The sequence below is a fragment of the Microcebus murinus genome, chromosome 3, assembly GCF_040939455.1.
Source record: "Microcebus murinus isolate Inina chromosome 3, M.murinus_Inina_mat1.0, whole genome shotgun sequence".
Lineage (NCBI taxonomy): Eukaryota > Metazoa > Chordata > Mammalia > Primates > Cheirogaleidae > Microcebus > Microcebus murinus.
This window is the reverse complement of record NC_134106.1, coordinates 70,813,841-70,840,113: the sequence shown is the minus strand read 5'-3', so window position 1 is coordinate 70,840,113 and position 26,273 is coordinate 70,813,841. Positions and strand designations below refer to the sequence as shown.

Below are 26,273 nucleotides of genomic sequence, written 5' to 3'. Positions count from 1 at the left end.
TCTATTTCACATTGGTAACAATCAAGATTAAGAAATTTGCAGGCTTATTTGGTTCATTTATGAACATTTGGTGCCGAGTGAAAGTGCCCATAATGTATAAAGTTGTTTTAAGTTGATGATGTCAGTGTGCGGATGTGGTGAGGGCACATGCATTTACACAACGCATTCAACACGTATGTGGGATTTACCACCTTCTCAGTTGAAGGTGTCTTGCCTCTGAAGACTTCTGGGAAGTCACCAGGTTCTAGGGATAATGAATGGGGTCATTAACAAGAAGGCAACTCTCTCCCCTCCTTGGGGGGCTTCCAGTGGCTGGGACAGAGGGGAAGGGAAGGCTTGCGGGATCTAGGTGGTACTAGAACCCATGATTGGTGCTCTCCTGCAAGGCTCAGCTCAAAATCTCCCCAAGGCTCTCCCCTCGCTCCTCCTTTCTCAGGTCTTCCAGGTGATGTTTTATTCTGCTTTGTCAGCCATTCATCACTTATAAGGGCTCGTTTCCCTGTTTGTTCCCCTATGTTTTAAGCTCTGGAGGGCCAGGACCCTATCACGTTCTACTTGGTAACCACAGAAGGTGTTTGGAAATTGTTGCACGGCTAGAGGATGTATGCACACCAGCCGCGCTTCCAAGGCAGGCAGGGAGGGGGCTGACAATGTCGGTCTGATTAATGTCACAGCATGTATGCCTTCTAGAAGCAAAAGGAAACACGCAAAATGTTTGTGGGCTGGTATATTTGTTTTTATCTTATTTTAATTTCTGAGACAGAGTGAACAGTTGGGTAGGACGAACTGAGTTAACGTAATACCGCTAACCACTCACTGAAACGTTGTTAGGAATCCATCCTTTCCGAAAACTCCAAGCACAGCAGGGAGCGAGGTTCCCAGATGGCGAGTGGGCTGTGGGGTCTTCACGGGCAACGGAAACGGGCAAATTGCATTTTGCACAGTCACAGACCTTCCCAACAGATCCCAACTATTATTTCCGCACCAGTCAAGTCATTCAAGGGTGGGGGAGGGGTAGAAAAATGCTGCCTGGAGCCAGGGTGAAGGGAAGGCCGGACAGGCTGGACAGGCGAGGCCCAACCGGGCTCATACTTTGTTAGCATCCTTTCATCCCTTTTGAATAAAATCTGCATTCCCTTTCTCAGAGAAGGGCGGCCGGCTCCCCACCTAACATAGCCCTGAATGTGGTGCGCTTGGTGCCCCAAAGCCAAGCTCCTTAAGGAAGCTGAACCCAGGCCAGCGTCCACAGGAGAGGAGAAAGGGAGACTGTCCCTCTGCACAGTACCAACATTTCATTCTCGTCTGAGGCCGCAAAACCCTAATTTGACCACAAAAACCTGGCCTCTGGTGTTTCTGTTATGAGTATTGGATTCCTTCAGCTGAACTTGGCTGTTCACTGCCTGAACAAATTACATTAACAATACAGAGAAATGTATACAGGGCCCTAAAAACACTGCTGAGCAGGGACCAAAACAAAGACAGCCGTGTCCTAGCAACAAACCTCACCCCCCCCCCCCAGCCTTGGGCCCTGCCAGGGATTGTAAGCCATTGAGCTCCTCTCTTCTCTGCAAACAATTAGGGACAGAGAAGTCACAATTACAGATGGGATTTACAGCCAAAGGAGCAATCTATAAATCACGGCACTCCCACCCCCAGCCATTCCCAGCCAGATAATCAGAGCCAGATGTTCGCCACAGCTGCTTCAACGTGGGTACACTGTTGGCCAACTCAACTGGGCTCCTGCTCTGAGAACCAGCAGAGGCTGCAGCCAAGCAACCCTGCCAAGCCAGAGGGGGCCTCTGCACCCTGGAGCCCGCCCAACTGTAGGAAAAGTTGGGTCGTGTGGGAACTGTTTGTTGAAGCCATTTGTGGAGGTACGAGGCTCTGTCACTGGCGAGCATCAGTGGCTCCCTTGAGTTCCCTCAAACCCTGCACAATTTCATGACAGTGGTGACAAGGACAAACAGCAGCAACAGAACTTTCACACTGATTGACCACTTGCTGTGTACTGACCACTGGGTGGAGCACGTCACAGGTACTCCTTTGCTGAAGAACACTCTTAAGAGTTGTTCACCTAATTCACAAGGAAACTGAATCTTAGGGATTTCTAGCCCACCCGGTGTTAGCAGCCACTCAGAGCACGGCCAGCTGGACCTCAGTGCCCCAAGAATCGCATTCCATTGTGGAGTGATGGAGAGACTTTGATTTAAGGGTACAGGGGGCTGGGAGTTTCCAAATTACTCTCTTGCCAACTGTCAAGCTAGGAAGAGACTTGCCATTATTTTATTCTCCATAGGTGGCTGGTGTTTTAAATGCCTGGACTGAACCAACTCAGGTTTTTAGAACATAGGGACCATGGAACAGCAAACTCCAAATATGGTAAAAGCTAGGTTACTCAAATGTTGCCAAGGCGTCTCTGTTCACAGACCTCCTTTATGTATATTCTTCTTTTTTAATTTTTACTTATTTATTGAGATATATCATATATACAGCAAAATACACACATCTTTTTTTTTCTATCGGGCAGGTCCCTGAACCAGAATAGGTTCAGAGCGACTCCCCACATCTTAAATGTACAGCTCAATTAACTTTTACACACGTATAAACCTGTGTCACCACCACCAGATCAAGATATGGGACATTCTAGAACCCATTCTAGAAGGTTCTTGCATGCCCCTTCCCAGCCAGCATTCCTTTGCCCCGAAGGTAACTACTATTCTAACCTTTATCACCATACACAGTTTTGTTTGTTTTTGAACCTTATTGTATCTTCTTTTGAAGACTCATGTCTTTTGTGCAGTTTTGGTTATTCTCAGGGTCAAATCGAGGCTCTCAGTTCAAAACCACCAATACTGAAAACCTGCGATAACACGACCAGTCCTGCCTACTGGCTTTGCAGGGCTATTCCATGGCATCCCTCGCAGGACCTGCTCCTGGTGACTAAGATTGCCCCTGCCCTCACGGGGCGGAGAGGCCCCTGGCCATGTGTCTCAAGCACCACCCGGTAATCCAATCTGGTAGTAACAAGCTGTGTTTACCCCACTTGCCACCCGTCATCCTTTACGCGCTGACAGCCACCATCTTTCACTCCTCGGGAAGTGCAGCAGGGCAGGGAGGATGTGGCTCAGGCTCTCGGGGGAGGAGGAGGATTTAATGGGCTGAATGCCTGGGCTCCCGGACACTGCTGGGCAAAGCACGCCCTGGTCATCATCCCTCACACCTCTCACCAGCCCGGAGGCCTCGGGGGCTAAGTCAGGGGTGTTCTGGGGTGAGGACAGCAGCAGCAGCAGCAGCACCCCACGCTCCATCCACACACAGCGGGACCCCTCTAGGAGCCAGCCTTTAACTCAGAAATCTAGGCAGAGAAACTGGGCACGGTGGGAGGGAGGGAGGCTGGGGCTTTGAGACATTTCACTTGAGGTGACACAAAAAGGTCAGCCCACCAGAAAGAGATTCTGAGAAAAGAAAGCACACTCCTGGGTACTGGGAGGAGGGACCGGGGCTTTCCCTTTCCTGGCTTTCTCCCACAGTCTAGACCTCCCCTTAAAGTGCAGCGCTGCCCACCTTAGCTCCTTGGCACTGCACAGCTTCACTCCCCAGGGTGGTTATTTTTAGCGGCACTGAGCACCTGTTTATTTCCATGACTGTTTAAAATTCTAAATCTGCTGGCATATTATGACACAGGACACTTCCAAAGGATCTAATGCTATCAGCCGGAAGTGGCAAATCCTTAGGAATTCATACTCTCATCCAAGTATTTATGGCTGACACATAAATACAGTGACCTTACCTTCCAAATAAAACACTGGGGCATGGGATTCCTCAAAGGCTATTTTTGGGTATTACTTCCAAATGTGAGACAACTGAAGAGGTGTCATTTGGATATGGAAATAGTGGAATTACAGCACATCCTTGATTTGTGGGGATGTCTGATTATCTGGGCTGAGGACCTCAAAACGAGCAGCCTACTCCAAGTTCAGCATTTCAAAGCCCAGTGCAGTCTTTTGTCACTGCTGCTGCTGCCGTCCAAAAAGGAGCTGGGGTCCACTCACACACCTGGCCCCCGAAGCGGGGAAAGTGGAGGCTTCTCTTCCTCTTTTTCCTTCTCCCCTTCAAGGCATTGTCTGGGCCTCTCTTGGGTCACCCTGTTTCCTCCAGTCTCAGACCTAAACACCCCTTTCTTGGCTCACCCCTAGCCCACTGACTTCCAGGACATTCAAACATCCTGTCTGCTGGGGGATGAGGTTTGTCTTGTTCTAGTCCTGGGGGTATCTAAAGGGCCAGTCTATTTCCTAAGCCTGTATGTAATGACACAGGAGGGTCTTCTGACCCTTCCCATGTACCCCACGGTGACCCTGTCCACAGCCTGCTCAGTGGGTTAGCGTCACTGTCCCGAAGAAGGCTGTGTATGCCCAACCTGGGAGCAATCGCCTCCTTTCTCAGGGGTTGAAGACACTGATGTGTCCCAAGGTCCAAACCTATTTGCGACTCACTGAAAGACGAGAAAATGCTCAACAGTAATAAAAAGACTATGTTTACAGCCACTCCAAGTGGCCGGCACTTCCCACCTCTAAGCTTTTCCTCTTGCTGTTCCCTGCCTGGCATGCTGTCCTCCCTCTCGAAGTTCAAGCCATATTTGAAAGACAGCTCCCCCGAAATGTCCATCAGTCTGCAGGCTGTGGTGAGCCTTTCTTCCTCCAACCCACAGGGCAAACACGTGAAGGCTTCCCAGGGGCAGGCAGGGAGGAGTCAAGACAATATTTAATAACAGCTGCCACAATAATAATTATCGGTGCTTCCTGTGGGCCAGGACCTGTGCCCAGCCTTTCACATGACTCACTCGTTGAATCCCTACAAACCTAGGAGGGAGGCACTGCCCAGACGTGCAGAGAGGTCAGGCCACCTGCACAGGGCCAGCCAGCTGGGGCGTGGTGCGGCCAGGATTTGAACCCAGCCCGGCTCTGAGCCCAGACACAACACAGCTCTGCAGGAGAGGTGGCCACAGCCCACTGGAGGGCAGGGAGGCTGTGACTGTTACCATGCAGGGATCTGAGCCCAGCACTGCTATACCTCCTATACTGTTCAAGATAAGCTGGAAGTCTGGAGTTTTTCATGACATTTTTTGACTTTGTAAAATCACTGTTCCAACCCAAAGCACAGCTGAAAGGGGACTGGGCCAGTGGGGACAGGCCAGGCCCACTGTAAACGACACATCATGCACCTGACCAGGCACTGCCGTGCGGGTTCTCTGCTTCCATGCCCTGGAATTAGGATTTCAATGTTTGTGGTTTCAGAAGCTCTTGTTGCCTAAATTATAAGCTAGATGAGGACAGTGAGCAGGTCCTATAATTTACCATGTTTTGTGAATCCTACATAGCTCTTGCCCCTCCTGGGAAGTACAGAGAGACTTATCTTTATGGAGAGGAGACCCTACTAAGAGCCTGTTGAATTAGACCTGCTAAATTAGACTCCCTGGGAATGGGGTTACTGGGCACATTTTTGGAGGAAAAAAATCATCTCATAGTTAGGAAATTCAATAGTTGCAGCAGTAGGCTTCTGTGTAGAGGCACTGCTTCCCATTGCTCAGGTGTAGGCTCTGGTCAGCCCTGGGAGACAGCCCTTCAATCCCAATGCTGACCCTTCTGTTCCTTGGGATGGGCCCAGGAATTTGCATCCCTCCCACCCACACGCACTACAGGTGCAGCAGGGTCAGGAATCTGCATTTCAAAAAGCACCTATGATGACTTTGAAGTAACCACACTGCGATTACTACCCTGGCAGTTCAGCAGGTTTGAAGCACCTGAGCTCAAAGTCCCTGTAGTTTCTTATCTCTCTTTTGCCCAAGAGGCTCCTAAGGACATTGAGGGTTCAAACAGCACCTTGGAGGAGCACAAGAAATGGGAGACCACAGGAAAAGAAGCAGGCTTTCCAGCCACAAATGGCACTCCACTGAACTATTCAGTGTGGCAAGGACTACAGAATGGTCAGTTAAGCCTTACCATCTGCTACATGCACCTAAAGACAAGAGCCAGCAGCTCACATATAACTGTGTTCACAGCCTCAGGCAAAGGAAGGTGAACACGTCTCTTGGGTTTCCATGATTTTGTGGTTCCCTATATTGGAGACTCCAACAACCTTCCTCTTTGGGCTACTGCCTAGGAATTTACTGCCTTATTTGCTCTCTCTCCTAACTTACAAAAGGCCAGCTGGTTCTAGGGGCCTTCCCTGCAAATGGCTTGCCTGCTACCTAAACTGGGTATTTAACGTTCATCCCCACCACTTGGAGGAAATCTCACAACCAGACCACCCTGTTTTAATGTGATGCCTTTCAGATTAAGAGAACCATTTGACCCTGCTATTCAACGACTCCTGTAAAGTTCTACAGCAGATGCAAAGAAAAAAGTAATCAGCGACATACAAATGGGGCTGAACCTGCCAAGCCCAGAAGATTTTGTAAAGTAACCTTGTTCTTATTAACTTCATATTGACTCTCAAAAGGAGAAAGAAAAAAATTTACATTTTTTTATGATCCATCACTTCCCTCAGGATTATAAAAAATGAACTGAAGATATAAAAAATGTGTCTTATAAATACCTTTTTTTTTCTTTTCCTGGAATTGTCCCTTTCTCAAAAAAAGGCAACTCATACCATCCCAGGGCCTCTCCCTCCCCGGAACCTGTGTGTTCAGCTTTAGATGTGTGGCGAACACTAAAACCGCATCGCGAGACAAGATAAACATACAACTAGAAGTCACTCCGAAAACATGGAACGCCAAGAATTTAGCTTTTCTGCCATGAATCAGATGTGGCTCAAGCCCTCACATCTTCCAGTCTCTGCTCAAGAAGCACCTTCTCCATGCAGCCTTTCCTGACATCCATGTACAACAGCATCCCTACCTTTTGTCTCCATTAGCAATAATCCTGCCTTGGATAAACCTCACTGGCTATGATACTGACTACCTTTTCTCTCTACCTGCCTTGCTCGGCTTTTTTTCATCATAGTACTCACCACCACCTGACACGTGACACGTATGTGTGTGTGTTCGTTTTCTGTCTCCCCGAGAAGGTAAGCAGCTCGGGAGCTGACGTTTTACTCATTGCAATAGGCCCAGCACTAGCAAGTGCCTGTCATGTCACAGCACTCAAGTACAGACGTTCCTCAATTTCCGGAGGGGGGGGTCATGCTCCGATAAACTCACAAGTTGAAAATATCCTAAGTTGAAAACGCATTTAATAAACCTAACCTACCAAACATCATAGCTCAGCCTAGCCTGGCTGAAACACTTACATTAGCTTACAGTAGAGCAAAATCATTTAACACAAACCCTTTTTTATGATCAAGTGCTGACTATCTCATGTAATTTATCGAATATGGTACTGAAATATAGTTTCTTACTGAATGTGTATCACTTTTGCATCACCATACAGTAAAAAAAAAAAAAAAATCCTAAGTCAAACCATTGTAAGTCAGAGGAAATCTGTAGTTGTTCAGTGAAAGAACCATTTCATATATCCATCTGGCCATACACCCAGCCACGCGCCATTTAGTAAAAGCCGACAATAAACGAGACACCATGATGAACATGTTGTAAATGGGTGAAGAGAACACAAAATACAAAGCTATGGTTGAAACACGTGCCTAAGGGTGCTTTGAGAAAGAAAAATGAAGGGACCTGTTTAAGATTAGGGGTTCAGGGAAGTTCTCCCAAGGAAGCGACATTTCAGCTGAGACCTGAAGGCAGAAAGACAGTTATCTGGGTGGAGAGTGGGCGAAATGGGGAGTGCAACTGGCAGAGCACACAGGACGTGGGCAGGTCAGGATGGTAGGAGCTTCGTGGCTGTGAATGAGAGAGAAAGTGGGGACACGGGGGGGGGGGGGGGGGGTGTCAGACCACACCTGCCAGCAACCAATGGGTTATGCCTGTGAAAGGTCATCAGGCAGTAGCTTAGAACTGAATTTATAAGTGATGCGCAAGTATCAACGTGGTTCACAAGACTTACAGAAGGAATAAACTTAAAATGTTTGCTCCTACGCTAATTATAAATGAGTACTAAATTATTAAAATGTGGGTTTAAATTCCTATTTGTCTCTGCATCCCTGAAGATGCTTCTTAAATGTCTGAGAAAACCCTGGTACGAGGAGTAAATGTAGCTAAAATATTTTTGGCAATAGAATACCACCTAGTCCCTTAATATGGTGGTTCAGAATGACATTTCTGATTACAGAGTGGAGTCGACGTTCATGTCCAAGAGACTGGACTTAATGTGTTTTGTCCTAAAAACAAATCCTTAGGAGACCAGATTGTTTTTTTTTTTTTACTAGAGAAAAATATCTCCTAAGAAGTTTGTTTCCTGGGGTTCATTTTCTCCTAAACTTACAGTACAGACAACAATTTTAATTAAATGAGGGTCTCCATATTGAAGTATAAACTCTTTGAAGGGAAGTATCATCTCTGGATTCCTAGCCCCAAGAACAATGCCTGGCCCGCAGGAAGTCCTTAAAATATGTTAAATGAGATGAAAGGATCCAATTAGTCAAGATTTTGCTGAGTATGAATGAGTAAAAACTCCACTCTCAATCCAGTGTTGGCCACATGCTAGCTGTGAGAGTACAGGTCCTGGGATGGGCTTTTCGAGAAATTAAATGAAATGATGCTTTACAAAGAGCACCCATCCTGGAGCCCAAGACTTGGCAGTCAATCAATTAATGGCAGGGATTACTATTTTGTTCCTAAAATTTAGGTAGAACATGATTGTTTATGTAACTTTGTACTACCACCATAACTACCTTCTATCAGAATCTTATCTTGGCATAAAACCACTAACCCACTGACACATTCTGTGGTCACACAGAGCAAAGGAGGACCACAGAGCCTGTATGGTGAAGAACCAACACAAAAGATCGTGGTGATAAAAGGGCCACCAACAAGGCTAGATTAGTGGTGTATGGGTGAAAGAATTGCCCCCAACTTTCCTACAAGGTGAACACAATCCCAATGGGCAAGTCACAGGCTCTGTCCTTGGGCCACATGGCGTCACATCCCACCATGGCCACTGCCCCAAGCCCTTGCAGGAGGGTACAAGAGCCCAACAGAAAGGAGTTAATGACCCCCGGTTAACAGGTGGATGTACTTTCACTTGGAATTGCCTTTTTTGGTCAGTAATAAAGGTCAGCTATGAATTACATAGGAAATCAATCAGTTCATGGTAACAGGAGTCTGAAGAAAGCATCCAAGTGGATGGCAATGCTTATTAATGATTTGTCAATCCCCAGGATCCAACTAAAGTGGTAACACGCAATTTTTACTTAATGTCCACTGTTTTAAAAATGCACAGGAGTGGAGAAAACCACATGAATATTATGTGAATAAACAAGAATAAAGAATGTGGGCCCACAAGTATTCCTGCCTGCTACTCCAAAGTCCTCTATGATTGGAGTGCAGATGCACACAACAATCTATCTGCACACAAAATCCATCATTTCAAGATGCAAAATACTCAGCCTTAATTGACATTCGGTCCTACAGAAGTGTGGTATCTCTATTGCAGGTAAACAAAGGCTTTTAATATACAGTTCACCTGCCTCCCTCAGCTCTAGGTCTGCTCAGCACTGAGAGAGAAATAGCAGTAAACTACCCTGTAAGAAGGTTTTGTTTTTCTTTTTAAAAAAAAATCTTTATTTTTTTCAAATTCCAAATGCAATATACATTTGTTATTTTAAAACAACCTGAGATATTACTCAATTTAGAAAATGAAAATTCTCCTAATTCCATTCCACTTCCAGGTAGTTTTTATTTTTTATCTCTAAATATGTTGAGTTTAAAAATACGGAACACTTCATGAATTTGCATGTCATTGTTGCACAGGGATCATGCTAATCATTTCTGTATTGCTCCAATTTTAGTATATATGCTGCAAAACCAACAAGTACCAGGTAGTGTTTTAAGTATAAAGGGAAAAAAACAACTAAGTAATAACTTTTACAAATTTTTTTTTCTGCTTATAAAGAAAACCAAAAATAAGTTTCTGTCTCATTTCTGCCTATTGGATTAATTTCCATTTTAAAAAAGTCAGTAAGGGTATGGAAAATCACTTCCATTGTATTCATGAAAGTATCATTTCAGAAAGTCTTTTTAAGATGGTATTTTGATAGAATTTATTAAAATTTAAAATGCTAGCTAGGCATGGTGGCACATGCCTATAGTCCCAGTTACTTGGAAGGCTGAAGAGGAAGGATCACTCAATCTCAAGAGTTTGAGTCCAGCCTGGGCATAGTGAGATGCCCATCTACAAAAAAATTAATTAAAAATATGTACATGTACCATCAGACCCAGTAAATCTGCTATTAGGAATCTGTGCCAGGGGAAATACTACTTTGGGCACACAGAGGTATGTATAAGGATGTCTTTTTTTCCTCTTTTTACTGTCTACCAATATGAGAATGGTTACAAGATGCATCTCTACTATGAATACAACACAGCAGCTAAGAAGAATGAGGTAAGCCCACATATACTGATCTGGAAAGGTCTTTGAGATATCGTATTAAGTGGAGTGAAAAAAACAAGTTATCAAATATAAATAATATACACTTCTTTGTGTTATAAAAAATACACAAAATAGGCCAGGCATAGTGGCTCACGCCTGTAATCCTAGCATTCTGGGAGACCAAGGCATGAGGACTGCCTAAAACCATTCAAGACCAGCCTGAGCAAGAGTGAGACCCCCATCTCTACAAAAAAATAGAAAAATTAGCCAGGTGTGGTGTCACACACTTATAGTCCCAGCTACTCAGGAAGCTGAGGCAGGAGGATCGCTTGAGCCCAGGAGTTTGAGGTTGCAGTGAGCTGTGATGACACTACTGCACTCTAGCCTGGGTGACAGAATGAGACCTCTGGCTCAAAACAAATAAACAAAAAACACCGCTAAGTAATGCATTGAGATCCTAATGTACATATTCAAACCAGCCAGGAAGAACACATACCAAATAGCTAACAATGTGAAGTGGAGCTAGGCAGAGAAAGGAAGAGTCAAGGAAGAATTTTGTTTTACTTGCACAATTTGATTTTTTTTACTACCATTAGCAAGCATTCCTCTATTAAGTGTGAAAAGAATAAATAATGAGATAAAATATTTCATCCATCCCTGAAAACTCACTGTGGTTAAAGAATAAAAAAAAAAAAATATTTCATCCAGTTGATGTATCTGAGTATGGCATAAGGTATGGATGGGTCTGGCTACCCCTTCCATTCCTTCCCCTGTGTATTCTTGAGCCTGTACATGGTTCTCTCTCATGTTCCTCTGGTCTATTATCACATCATTATCACCTGCAGTAGCTTTATAGGACGCTTGAGCTTCATTTTTCAAAATGTTTAAAAATATCTTTTAACTTTTTAAACTTTCTAACTTTTTAATCCATTTGGAATCTATTTTCTTTCATGGTATACATTTTCTATGTATTTTGAGTCTGATGTAACCACAATCTGAACTTGCATTTCAACTATTCTTAGCTATCTATCTACCCAAGAATTAAGCTCTTTAAAAATATGACACTGAGTTGGCATTACATCTGTGATAGATAGGATAGGGACATGCAGTGTTCTGGTCATGTTTGCTAATCTGGTGTTAAGATACATATAGTACACCTCAGAAATAAGTTCTAGCTCTCAAATGTTAGACATGCTATTAAAATTCACTGACACTAAAACCATGGAGAATATACTCTAACGTTTCATATGAGTTACGAGGTACTTTAGGTTCCTTTAGGACATTTGAGTCAGTGTTTGCTCCTCAATTGAAACCTCACAGTATCTAAATTCCTCACCATCACAATAAGAGGCTGGAGCTCAAGTCCCATGGCCTGCCCTAATATTCTAATATTATTAAATTATCTTACATAGAATGAAATTGGACCCCTGCCTTTTGGGAGTGATAAAACATACCTAACACTATATATAAAAATTGATTCAAGATTGATCAGAGACCTAAAACATAAGAAGTAAAATTATAAAACTCTTAGAAGAAATCAAAGGTATAATTGTTCATAACCTATGATTAGGCAATGGTTGCTTAGATATGACACCTAAAGCTCAAATGATAACAGAAAATATAGATTAATTAGACTTCAAAATTAAAAACGTTTGTGCTTCAAAGGATATTATGAAAAAAGGGAAAAGACAGAATGGGAGAAAATATTTGCAAATTATGTATCTAATAAGGATCAGAAGTCTTACATCTCAACAATAAAGAGACAACTCAATTTTAAAAGGTCAAATGACATTCACAGACATTTCTCCAAAGAAGACATACCAATGGCTAATAAGCACATAAAAAGGTGCTCAACATCATTAGCCATCAGGGAAATGCAAACCAAATTATAATGACACACCACTTCAAACACATTAGGATAGCTATAATCAAAAGAACAGACAACAATAAGTCTTGATGAGGGTGTAGAGAAATCAGAACCCTCATACACTGCTGGTGGCAATGTAAAATGGTGTACCCACTTTGGAAAACAGGCTGGCAGTTCCTCAAATGGTTAAGCATAAAGTTATCATAAGACCTAGCAACTCCACTCCTACATATACAGTAGACCCTTAATGATAGGAGTTTGAACTTTGCAGATCCACTTATATGCAGATTTCTTTTCAATAAATATTTTGGAAAATTTTTTAGAGATTTGTGACAACTTGAAGAAACTTACAAACTAAACTGCATAACCTAGAAATACTGAAAAAATTAAGAAAAAGATATGTCATGAATGCATAAAATATATGTAGACAGTAGTCTATTTTAAAATTTACTACCATAAAATATGCACAAATCTATTATAAAAAGTTAAAATTTATAAGCGTATGCACACAAACACTTAACAAACCATACATGTCGCCATTCATAGTCAAGAGAAATGTAAGCAAACATAAAGATGCAGTATTAAATCATCACTGCATAAAATTAACTGTAGTACATATGGCACTACTGTAATAATTTCATAGCCACCTCCTGTTGCAATTGCAGTGAGCCTAAGTGTTGCGGGTATCCACTTAAAACATCGTGTGATGCTAATCATCTCTGTGAGTAGTTCATCTCTCTAGTAAATTGCATATCACTGTAAAAAGTAATTTCTCGCAGTTCTTGTGTATTTTTCATCATGTTTAGTACAATACTATAAACCTTGAATAACACCATGGGAGCCATCTGAAGTGCCACTATGATGCTGGAAGAGTTCCCAAAAAAGCAGAAAAAAGTCATGATGCTACATGAAAAAGCTGAATTGCTTGATATGTACCATAGACTGAGGTCTGAATCTACAGTTGCCTCATCATTTCAGACAGACAATTCATCTTGTAAACAGATGATGTCAACTTACAGTATCGATAAATCCAGTACAGTGCTATAAATGTATTTTCTCTTTCTTATGATTTTCTTAATGAAATTTTCTCTAACTTACTTTATTATAAGAATATAGTATATAATACATATAACCTACAAAATATGTGTTAATTGTTTATGTTATTAGTGAGGCTTCCAGTCAATAGTATGCTATGGGTAGTTTTGGGGGAGTCAAAAGTTATATGCAGATTTTCAACTGGGGGGTTGGTTCTCCTAACCCCTGCACTGTTCAAGAGTCAACTGTCTATATAATATAAATGAAACGGTATGTCCATATAAAATCTTAGACATGAATGTTCACAGTAGCACTGTTCACAATTACCAAAAGTGGAAGAAATCTAAATGTCCACCAACTGAGGAATGGATAAACAAAATGTTATCCACAGAATGGGCTATTATCCAAAAATAAAAAGGAATGAAGTACTGATACATACTACAACATGGGTGAATCCTGAAAGCATTATGCTAAGAGAAAGAAATCTGACACAAAAGGCCACATGTTGGAAGATTCCATTTATATGAAATGTCCAGAATGCGCAACTCCATAGACATAAAAGGTAGATCAGGGGTTGGAGGGAGGAGATAAAGAAAAGTGATTACTAAAGGCTAAGAGTTTGTTTTGGGGTTGATGAAAATGTTCTGGAATTAGATAGTGACAATACTTGCACAACTCTGTGTACATACTAATAAAAGGGTGAATTTTATGGTATGTGAATTATATCTCAATAAATAAATGTTTTTTTTCAGCCACTAAAGAAATAAAAAAATTATCTTGCATAATACTTTTGGAAATAAGCTGGAATCTTTATATCCAACTGGCATCCCCTAAACAATGGTTCCCAACCCTAGCTATCCATTAGAATCACTCGGGGAGCTTTTAAAAACACACAGATGCTTGGACCTCCTTCCAAGAGATTATGATTTAATTGGTCTGGGGTGGAGTTTGGGGACTGGTGTTTTTCAAAAGCTCCCCAGTTGATTCTAACGTGCAACCAGAGTTGAGAACCGCTGCCCTAGAATTTGAGCTTTAAAAGAGTCCCTGGTGTTGGTTTAGATATCTGTCATTTTATCCTTTCTCATAAACATGAGACAAACAAAATTTTAAATGGCTCATAGTTTCTGGTTGTTAGAACTCAGTAGAACAGGGATTTTATTTTATTGTCTCTTCCACTTTTTTTTTTTTTTAAGATCAGCAGATTGCCATTTTATAGACAGAGAATCTGAAGTGCAAAATGGCTAAGATACATACTGAGGTCACCATTGTGAGTTGGGGCAGGGATCGAATTACAATTTCTTCCTTGGGAACCTAACTTGGTTCTTTCTCTTGTTACTCCAACTTGAACTATCAGGGACATTGGGAAGCCCCACTCAGCATAGGTGGTAGGGACAGGCAGCACCCTGTCCCTGGCAGAAGAGACAGAAATGCTGGGTGGAGCTGCATAGTCTGGCAAAAGGCAAACTCTCAGGTCCACCTTCTGATTTGATGAAATGGAACCTCCCCCTCCTATTTTCTTTACAGGGCTGGGAAGATGAAGTTTTCTGTCACTTCCTTATCTCTGGGAAGCCACCCCAAAGTACTTACTTATCTGGACCACTGCTTGTCTCATTTTCATTATTTTTTCCAAAGCTGGGGAAGCCCATTTGAGTTTCCCATTAGGCTCCCCATTCATTCCAGAGCCCCAGAGCTGTTTCCAATTGGCAAAGTCATGGCCAGCAAGAACTGTTCATTAGTATATCTGTGGGAGGCTGTCCGGGCCTCAAACCAGCTCCTGCCTGTGGGAAATTCTCCCCAGATCAGAGGTCCCTCCAGGCCCCTGAGATCAGAGGTGAGGGAGACCGGACACCTCCCTGGCTCCTGCTCAGGGCCCCTTTCCCTACTGGCTGGCTTGAGGAACACACATAGTGGCGTTTGGGTTCTAATTCTGTTGAGTCATTGCTCAATGATTTTCTACGCAGTTCCCTGGCTCCTCTACCCCATTTTCTCACTCACTCAGCTGTTTTATAAGCTGAATTCTAATCTGAGTTTCTTCACAATGTCGCCTTTCACTAAAAGCTAATAAAACCCCAAACGGGAAATTCAGGAGTAGTGGTGATGCCACGTGACTGTAACTGAAGGTTGTTGGTCAACTTGATTGGGTTTTCAAGCTTGTGCACCATCTGGGGGCTTCAGTCCCCTACCCGACTTCGCAGCAATAAAGAAGGTCTTTGTCTTTCCTTGCCCCAAATGGGAGTCTTGAACCTTTCTGAGGAGGCCTGCAGACGGCCGCACATAGCCCCAGACAGCCCGCTGCACCCTCTCTGCCTCTGCCACCCTCCACTTCCTGCTCCACGTCCTGGACAGGGGCACCTGGCTCTGCACACTGCAGTAGCCACCTCTGCAAGCTCCCACCCAGAACTCTGCTCCACTCCTGCCGCTAGACCAGGGGGCCCAACCCTGGGAGACTGCTCAAACTCTCGGCACAGGAAATTTTTTCATTAAAGAGCAAAATCTCATGGAAATCTCCAACATAAAAATCAGATGAATCAACAAGAAGAACAAAGGTGTTCTGCTGCATCCTGACAGGCATGGTGAGAGTTGTCTTATGTCAGCCACATCATCCACTAATTTATTTCTGAATTTGGTTTTGATCACAGAGGACTGAAAGAAACCTTGATTTCCACAGATAAGTGGCAGCAAATGCTAACAGGCTTTTCGGCAGACTGCCTTTTGAGCTTAGGAAGTCTTTAGTTAAATCAGTTTGTTGGCCTTTCTTTTATTACTGTCCTCCAAGAGCCTACTGTCTGTCATTTTGCCTATTTGTGCCCCCCCCAAATCTTTTTAAAATTTTTTAAAAATTTCAGAATATTACAGGGGTACAAACATGTTGGTCACATAAATTGCTTTGTATCATTTGAGTTAAAGCTCTAAGGGTACCCATCCTCCAGATAGTAGGCACTGTACCGTTAGGTGTGAATTTACCCATCCCCCCTCCCCCCTCCCACCTACTTGATTTCCGATGAATGTTATTTCCATATGTGCACATAAGTGTTGATCAATTAGTTCCAATTTAATGGTGAGTATATGTGATGTTTGTTTTTCCATTCTTGTGATACTTCACTTGGAAGAATGGTCTCCAGTTTCATCCAGGTACCCCCAAATCTTAATGCCACAGATATATAATGTTTATGTACAGTGGCCCTTTGAAGGCCATACACCATTGTCACAGCTAGATTTTTTTTCACCCCCTTGGGGGTCATACTGACCCTGTTGAGAATGTATTAAATGTAGAATCAATAAAATAATAATATTAGAAAAAATGCAAAATTCTAACATGGTATTTGCCAAACATTATTCTAAACATCTTACCTATAGAGTATTTACTCATTCGAGCCTTGTAATACCATGTTATCCTCATTTGATAGATGAAGAAAGCAAGGCACAGAGAGGTTAGCCAACTTGCCCAAGGCTACACAGGAGGCACATGGCAGAGCTGTGAGTCACGCCCAGGTTCCACACCAAACCACTAGGCAATGCTGCTTTCCCACACTGAACAGCTGCTCCCGTTTCCTCATCACAGATATAAAAATCAGGCAAGATGCAACCAAAACTTGCAACAAGCACGAAACCACCTCAGCACGTGACAGTTCCACCAGGTAACACATCACACATTAGCAAACCGGCCACTGAGCCATGATGACACCCGAGCCGAGACAACCACAGGTGTGTGTGAGCACCTGGACGATGGCATGAGAAGAGACACATGTGTGACTGAATATGTAGCAGCACTGGTGCTCAGCTACAAGCTTTCTAACCAATACCACATTTACAAGAAATTCCAGCAGAGACAGAAGAGTGGCAAGGGACTTGCGTGCCCCAACTTAGCCACCCTGGCGGTGCCAGTTCACATGCTGGTGGTCTCCAGTATGTTGAACTGTGGAATATTTAATAAGGCATGTTTTATTTTTGTTTCCCATTTTTAAATGTTGAGGATACAATTTTTAAAAAATAATCAATTCCAACATTTGGGAAACTCCCTATAGCACTAGACCCCAATCTGAAATTGCAGGACAACGTTCCAGGACTCCTGGGGCTGACTGAGAGTGCTGCCCCAGCTCCTAGCCTCCAACCTCCTGGTCCGTGTCCTTGGGGCCTCACACTCTTCTCCCACAAAATACCCCACGCCTGTGCCAAGCCAAACCAAGTCTGAGGACTGGGACCCAGGCAGCACTAGCTTTGGTGGGTTTTTTCTTAATTTTTTTTAAGAGACAGGCTCTTGCTGTGTTGCCCAGGCTAGTCTAGAACTCCTAAGCTCAAGAGATTCTCCCACCTTAGCCTCCTGAGTAGCTGGGACCACAGGCACGTGCCACTGTGCCCGGCAAGGCAGCAGTAGTTGCTAAGTGCAGGCCTGAGAACTACAGTTCTAGTTCTAATTTTTACCTCCATTTTCAGATTGTAACCCCAACTCTGAGCAAGATCACATACACTGGTCCATGCCCTCAGGTGCACCTGAAAACAGGCTACTTTTCTGTCCATACTCCCCACCACTCTCACAGAAGGGTGTTCTCTTAAGTTTCCACCTGTGCATGTGTTCATTCTTGCTTTCTTCCCACTCCCTGATCTCTTATTTATGGAGTGCCTACTCTGTGCCAGGTGCAGTGGCTCCTGCCTATAGTCCCAGCCACTTTGGTGGAATTTGAATGTACAAGGCTTAAATGAGTAAATACTGTATAGGTAAAGTGTTTAGAACAGTGTTTTGCAAATACCATGTTAGAATTTTGCATTTTTTTCTAATATTATTATTTTATTGATAACATAATAAATAAAATAATTCTCCAGCTTGACTGAGGAATACACACACAATCACATACTGTTTCTGGTGTTACAAAGAAGAGAGCCTTATTTAGAGTAGGGCAGCAAGTAGAAACTGTCTTAAGTGAGGAGTGAGGGTAACCATTCTGGGCAGAGCAAACCTTGAGGTTGAGACCATGAGCTGGTGGAGTCTGGATAATCCACAAGCACAAGCCAACACGGCCGGGGAGTGCGGGGGCTGAGGAAGACCCTCGCTTCTCCTTCCCATCCAGGCAGGCAGAGAAGATATTCAGAGAAGATATTCAGAATCCCTGCAGTCAGGGGTAGGGGTTGGGCAGTCGGGACACTTGGCTGAGTGACCTAAAGCAGGGCAGGAACCCTTTCTCAGGCTTGGTTTCCCATCTGTAAACTAGGAATTCCATCACTTACCCCAGTTGGAGGTGGTTATTAAATGCAGCCACCCTCTAGAAGCTGTGGTCCCTGACCTTCATGACATAATGGAATCTCCTGGAGCCTTATAAAGTCCTGATGCCTGGGACCTCGCCTGGGCACCCTGAATTGTCAAAGCTCCCCAGGTGATTCTCATGTGCATCTGGGGCGAGCATCACTGCCATAGAGCACCAGCAGTGCACCTGGCACAAGGTAAATGCTCAAAAAAATATGAGCCAGGAGCAGTGGCTTGTGCCTGTAGTCCCTGCTACTTGGGTGACTGAGGCAGGAATTTGAATGTACCTGATGCCACTGAACTGTACACTTAAAAATGGTTAGGATGGTAAATTTTGTGTTCCATGTTTTACCACAATTTTTAAAACTGCTTAAAATACTATTTACTTATATTCAAAATGTCTTTAAATGTCCATAGACTATAAAAAATAAAAAAGTCAAAAAATTAAATATATACTTTTCCATTTCTAAGAATCTAATCCAACAGAAATGCCCCACCTGTGTAAAGACATACTTACAGCTATGTTATGTAGCAATAGGAAAAATGTGCATAGACAACCTAAAAGTTCATTACCAGGAGAGTTGTTGAATAAGTCAAGGTCTATCCTCGGAATATCATGCAACCATTAAGAAGAATGAAATCTCGTCTGTCTATGCAGGCACAGAAGGCTCCTGTGAATAATATACTTATTCAGGAAGGCACTTGGCCCCCAGCACCTGAACTGCCCTCCTGAATTTAGGAATCCCTGCCCTGGTATGAGTCCTATTGGGAAGCAGGGTCCACCTCTTACTCTGGAAGCTAAAAATGACAGCAACATCACCAGTGCAGTGTTCTTGTCATTCTGTTTTTGTGACTATAGTGGCCGTGGTCCGGGCTATTACCTGGTTTCTGTAGTTTGAGTCCATTGACAACCTTCCCACTGGGAACCACCCCAGTGTCCTCTGAAGAAATCCCTTTTCTAGTTATCTCAGTCAGTTGATATCTACTGCTTGCAACTAAGAAGTCTACTGATAGAGATATTCAGAGAAGGACTCTTTCATAGTTTTTTAAGAAAAAAAATAGGCCCTTGCAACTGAGACTCCATAACAACTAGGGTAGCTTTATGCTCCCACCACCCAAGGACTTGAGGGGAATCCAAATCTCATGCCAGTGGTTTCCCCGATTGTCCCATGATAATCCACACCCGGAGTGTCTACGGTGATGTGGCACACACAGCTGGTTGTTTTAACCACACAGGCCATTTACCCTGGGCTCTAGGGCACCTAGGATCACAAATTCTACACAGCGCTCCTCGAGTCTGACTGGCCTTACTCATAGCATCCTGCTCACACTCACAGGATCTTCTGATCATGCTCTGTGTCTCCCTGTCCACCTACCTGCCTAATTCTCTTACAATTTCCATCTTCCAAGGCCCAAGTTAGAGATACTTCTCCTGGCAGCCTCAGTTTCTCCTCTTCTCTTGGCTCAGGTTAAACCTCCTGAATTCCAACTTGGCAACGCCCCTGGAGTCTGCCCACATCATTTCCTGAAGGAAATCCCTCCTTTTTAGTGGGAAGTCCCCATGTTCAGGGGGCTTTTCTTATTCCATGTACTTACCCCTTCTCTCTTCTCCCTAGTCAGATGTCTTCATCCCTCCACTCCTAGGGTTACCCTCCTGGGTTCCCCACATCTGTCCTGCAGTCCCTCACCCATCTTGTCATACTGACCTCCCCCTACCACCCAGGGGCCCTAGCCACATGAGGGATTTTTTTAAAAACAAACTTTGAATTTTTGAAATAATTTTTTAGACTTACAGAAAAGTTGCAAGAATAGTGAAATGAACTCCCATATACCCTTTACCTAAATACTCCAAATGTTAACATTTAATTACATTGCTTTATCCTTCTCTCTCTCCCCATATATATATTTTCTCTGAACCATTTGAGGATGAGATGCATGCACAATGCCCCTTTACCTCTAAACACTCCATTGTATTTCCTAAAAAAGACATTCTCTTACATTACCAGTTTACCTAAGCAGGAAATTACCATTGATACAAGACTATCATCAATCAACAGACTTTATTTGAATGTTGCCAGTTTTCCTAATAATGCCCTTTAGAGAAAGAAAAAAAAAAGGAAAAACTCATGGTCAGGATCCCAATCAGACTGAACACCACACTTAGACTCTAGATCTTGTCTAAGACTTGGCTCCCCACCTGTGGAAAGAGCCCCAGATGGAGAACTGTCACTATCCACACAGACTGGAGAAGTTACTTTCTCCTCTGGGATCCAACCTCCATCACCCATGAGAATAAAAGGACAGAGAAGCCTTGGGCACCTTGGCCTTAGTGCTCTACCTAAGAAAGGTAAGCAGCCAGTGGGGTGACAACTATTATATCTTTGGCTTCACAGCCTTGGCTTCTCCCAGGTACAGATATGATTCAGGCAAACTGAAAAAAAATAAGAAGCTGATATTATCGAGTAACTGACTACTCAATTAGATCAGTCAGAGCTCTACAGGATTTATAAGGCTTACATGCATCATCTCATTTAATCCTTACTGTTTCCACTATTAGCTTCATTTGGCAGACGAGACTGAAGGGTTGAGTAATTTGCTCAAGGTCTATCCAGTGCTTAAATTTAAGATCAGAAATAAGGTGGGTAGGAAACACACATTGTCATCTGCAAGACGATGAATCTTCTCTAGGTTGAAATGAGGCCCCTCAGATAGAAGGAACCAGAAAGGCCAAATAGAGACCACTGCCTCTAGCCAACTGTGGCTGCATTGCCATCAGGCACAAGGCCACATGGCTGGGACACCCTGGCCCTATGTGGCACAGAGTCCCTAGGCAAAGGAGAAATGGATTCTGGGACCACAGTTGAAAACAAAACTCCTCCAAGTTCCATGCTACAAAACTACTTCTCTTGTTGACCTAGAGTTGAAGTTTTGTCCCCTCCCTATGAAGAGCTTTATCTATGGACCTGAATGTAGGAAGTTGGCCACATCCAATGAAGAAATCAACTTCTAAATGTACTAAATAGAATTGTTCAGAGCACACATTATGCATCAAATACTGACTAACCCAATGAGAGGTGCTATCCCATTTCATAGCCCAGGGAATTGAGGCTGGGCAGGGTTTAGTAGCCTCACCTGGCCTGGGCTGACACCAGACTAGAGTCTGTGAGAACTCACGTAGCACCTGTGCCTAAGAAGCTGGTGGCAACAGATAATTTGAGACCAATGTCATATTAAGCAGATCCACATCCCTCCCTTAGCTGTGGAGCAAGCTAATTCTTCCCTTGGGAGGAAGGCTGTGCATTTATTCCAGTAAGTTTATGACCACCTCCCCAGGGTATGTGACAGGTGGGAAAGTAGCAGTACCTTTCACATAGGTACTACCCCCACGTGGCAGATGGCAGTCTGGAAAGTGTTTCTACATTGTGTGTTATGTTTCCCCAACTAAAGTATAAGGCTCTTAAAGACTTCTTGAAGATGTCTACCATGGCACTAATATAGACGTGTTCCCTTTTCTTCCCTTTTTCTTAACATTTAAAACTGAAGTAGAAATTATGAAGATAATTTGGTTCACTGCACCAGAGTAATTAATGCTTGCAGCAGCCCTCACCTTAGTTGCTAAGACAGCCTAAGCCCATTTCCACTGAAGCTCTGCCGTTCACCGTGGGAAGCTGCTTAATATTTCTGAGCCTCAGGTATTGCATCTGTAAATAGGAATAATAATCTTTCCCACCTTCAAGTCCTTACAGCACTTGTAATGCATACACATGTATATACAACAACTGAGTGGCTTAAATCAAATGAAGTATTATGTACAAAGTGCTTAGCCCAAAAAGCTCCCAATAAATAGAAGATTCTGCTATTTCTTCTGCTACTACTATAACTGCTGCTGCTGTGATCAAACACAATTCTGTAAAACTGGGGAACACAAAGGTTTCTTGGCATCTTGGCCTGCTCTTTTTATTGCCCCATGTTCCCAGCATGGTCCTCAGGAGCCTGACCCCATAGTAGGGACACAAGCCAGAACTCAGGGCCAGAGGTTTTGGGGGTGTTGCTGCCAAATGGTATAAGCCATAGAGAGTCAGTTAAGTCCTTACCCCCAACCCCGTATCTACCACCAACTGGTGCCAAATCAGCCCAAGGATCTGCCCCTTCCTGCGAACTGGCCTACCAAGGCTGACCTCTGCAGAGGCCTGGGGTGCTCCTCACAGAGCCCCTCAAATTCCAGATGCAGAGCCCTGGCCACCTAGAGGCCCTTCTCTGTAGCCACTTCCCACCTTGAAATGTCCTTCATCCCTCCAGAATGTCAAGGTCTACGGTCTTTGAAACAGGAGGTGATCCCAGTCTCTTCAGTAAGTGGACCACACCCCATAGGCAGAGAATTCTGTGGCCTCTAAAAGGGACAGCAATCTACATCAGTGTGCCCTGGGGCTACATGGAAGGAGTAGCACCTTCAATAGGCACCTCCTGAGGGCCTCAGGTATGCAGGACTATCAAGATAAAACAGACAAGGTCTCTACTCTTAAGCAAGGGACCACAGGGGTGGACATAAAGATAAAAGCCAAAGGTCAGAGCCAAAGATAAGCTCTAGCAGGCCTAAGCCTGCTCATCCCCCTGCTCACTGCAAGGTATTTCTACCCTTCTCCTTCCAGAGCCCCCCAGTGCATAGAATGAACGAACCCCAAATGGCTGTCCTGCATCTCCCCTCTGAGATCGCTCCCCAGCCCTGGGCTCCTGTGAACAATCGGGGCTCCTGGAGGCAGGCCGAGCAGGCGCATTCTCATGTGCAGGGCCCTCAGCGCCCCTCTCAGCTGATTGTGTCCAGGCGGCCGGGGGCTCGGAGGCGCATGAATGCCCCTGAATGGGCCCTTTCAGGCTGATGGACAGGAGCTGAAAGCTGCACACACACAAAAGCCACTGGGCAGCCAGGAGGGCTCCAGCCCAGGGTTTGCCCACGGGAAGGGAGGCCATCCCACCACAAAGAGCAGTGTGAGGACTTCCCTACTTTGTCAATGGGATCCTCTGGCCGCCAACTGTACAGCATGACACCCTCCCCCACGACGGTGGTAACAGCAGCAGAGAATGGCACTGCGTGGAGAAGGCTGAGAGGGCTAGAGGCAGAAATTAAAATCCAACAAATAAATCAACAGAATACCCTTTTCTTTAATAGCAAGATGAAGACATGAGCCAAAGGCGCTGAAGGGCGCCTCCATGTGCCCATCTTGTGCATTTTTTAGCTGCATTCCTGACGCCCACAGTGACCTTTAAGGATTCTGGCTGACCTGAGATTGTTTAACATGTCACCAAGAAAAATGATCTTGAAGGGACATGGCCAATATTTAAATGAGGACTGGAGAGGCAGGGTCCCATTCTTGTGTCACTCACTCGCTATATTCCAGGAAAAAAAAAAATCCCAAACCACATTTGTATTTTTAAATAGGACCAGGAAGGCAAGAACCACCCACCTGGAATTCTTTTAATTGCTTCAGAGGGGGAAGGGCAGGCTCCACCAGTTAGAGAAGGAGAGAAGTCTATTTACACTGTTGCACACAAATATTTTAAGTTCACAGTCAGGTGGCTACTTTGGAAAGGATGGCTCTCGGCTTTCAAGATCACATTACTTTAGAAACAACCCCCCAAAAAGATAATTAAAGATAGTTCCTCCTCATAATGCAACACTATAATGAGCAATTAAAATTAAATTAGCTTGTCATAATAAAAAAGATAGATTACGTCCTTAGGCTTCCCAACCCTGAGTTAGGAATTCATGGGGAGAAGTCTAGGACCAAGTAGCAGTATTACTAAAGAAATATAACACATTAAGGCCAATTTTGTGAATGGACCAAGATAACAGGGAGATACACACCCTGGCATAATTACTGCTTTTGTTTATATTTATTTTACTTCTTAAATAATGGAATAATTAAAACATGTTTAAAAAGTGTAGAGAAAAACATAACAAATACCAATAAATCCACCATCCCAAATTCACAAACGTTAACATTTTGTCATATTTCCTTCAAGCCCAGGTGTTTTTTTTTTAAAGAAATAAAATGTTGTGGGCCGGGCGCTGTGGCTCACGCCTGTAATCCTAGCTCTTGGGAGGCCGAGGCGGGCGGATTGCTCAAGGTCAGGAGTTCAAAACCAGCCTGAGCAAGAGTGAGACCCCCGTCTCTACTATAAATAGAAAGAAATTAATTGGTCAACTGATATATATATAAAAAATTAGCCGGGCATGGTGGCGCATGCCTGTAGTCCCAGCTACCCAGGAGGCTGAGGCAGAAGGATCACTAGAGCCCAGGAGTTTGAGGTTGCTGTGAGCTAGGCTGACGCCACGGCACTCACTCTAGCCTGGGCAACAAAGCGAGACTCTGTCTCAAAAAAAAAAAAAAAAAAAAAAATGTTGTGAAGCCACCCACCCTTCCTTTTGCAGAGACAACCACATGTCCATATTTTCATAGGTTTGCCATTGTTGATGTGACATAAACAGAATGTAATATTGTTTTGCATGTTAACTTTTCATTTTGAAATAAAATATTCACAGGAAGTTGAAAAGAAATGTACAGGGAGGTCCCACCTTCCCTTCATCCAGCCTCCCCCAATGTTAATGTCCTGTGTAATTAATGGTAGCACACTATCAAAACTAGGATATTGACACTGGCACAATCCATAAAGTATATTCAGATTTCACCAGTTTTATAAGTCCTCGTGTATGTGTATGTGTGTAGCTCTATGCAATTCTATCACACGTGTAGCTTTGCATAACCACCACAATCAAGACACTAAACTGTACTATCACCCCCAGACTCCCTCCTGCTACCCCTTTATAGCAATAGGTTTCCTTTATCCCCCCATCCCTGACCCCTGGCAACCACTATTCTGTTGCCCCTCTCTATAACTTTATTTTAAGAATGTTATATAAATGGAATACTGCAGTATATGGCCTTTGGAGATTGGCTTTTTTATTCAGCATAAGTTCCTTGAAATTCATCTATGTTATTGCATGTGATCAATAATTTGTTCCTTTTTATTGCTTAGTAGTATTCCATGGCATAGATATGCCACAGTTTGTTCACTCATTCACCACTGAATAACATCTGGGTACTTTTTAATTTGTGGCTATTTTGCGTAAAGGTGCTATGAATATTTACATATAGAAGTTTTTTTATGACAATAAAAGAAAAGCCCTAGAAGAGCCAAAACAATTTTGAAAAAGAATAAAGGAATCTCTAATATTAAGGCTTACTATAATATATAGCTACAGTAATTGTGACAGTATGGTCTTGGCAGAGGGATAGACATGGAGATCAATGGAACACAGTGGAGAACTCTCAGAAACAGCCCCACACAAATATGCCCAGTTGGTTTTTTATAAAAGTACAGAAACAATTCAACGGAGAGGTGTAGCCTTTTCAACAAAGGGTGAAAGAGCAAGGAGACATCCATGGGGGTGGGGGGAATCAATCTCAACCTAAACCTTATACCTTACACAAAAAGTAACTCAAAATGGATCACAGACTTAAATGTAAAACATAAAACTTTTAACAAAAACATAGGTCACATGGAGAGGGACATCTGAGTTCTGTAACTCACAGAACACTAGGAAGAGTCTCTTTCCTTCCGTCTGTTCCAGATGACTGAAATTCCACTA

At 43.6% G+C, this 26,273-nt stretch overlaps 1 protein-coding gene and 1 non-coding gene across 2 annotated transcripts in view; both read right to left on the bottom strand.

Moving 5' to 3' along the window:
• TCF7L1 (transcription factor 7 like 1) overlaps positions 1-26,273 on the bottom strand; it is a 156,103-nt gene that overhangs the window by 80,068 nt on the left and 49,762 nt on the right. The window lies entirely within an intron of this gene.
• On the bottom strand, positions 9,821-9,923 carry LOC142870303 (U6 spliceosomal RNA). The gene has a single exon (XR_012918731.1). It is a non-coding gene; the product is annotated as a U6 spliceosomal RNA (small nuclear RNA).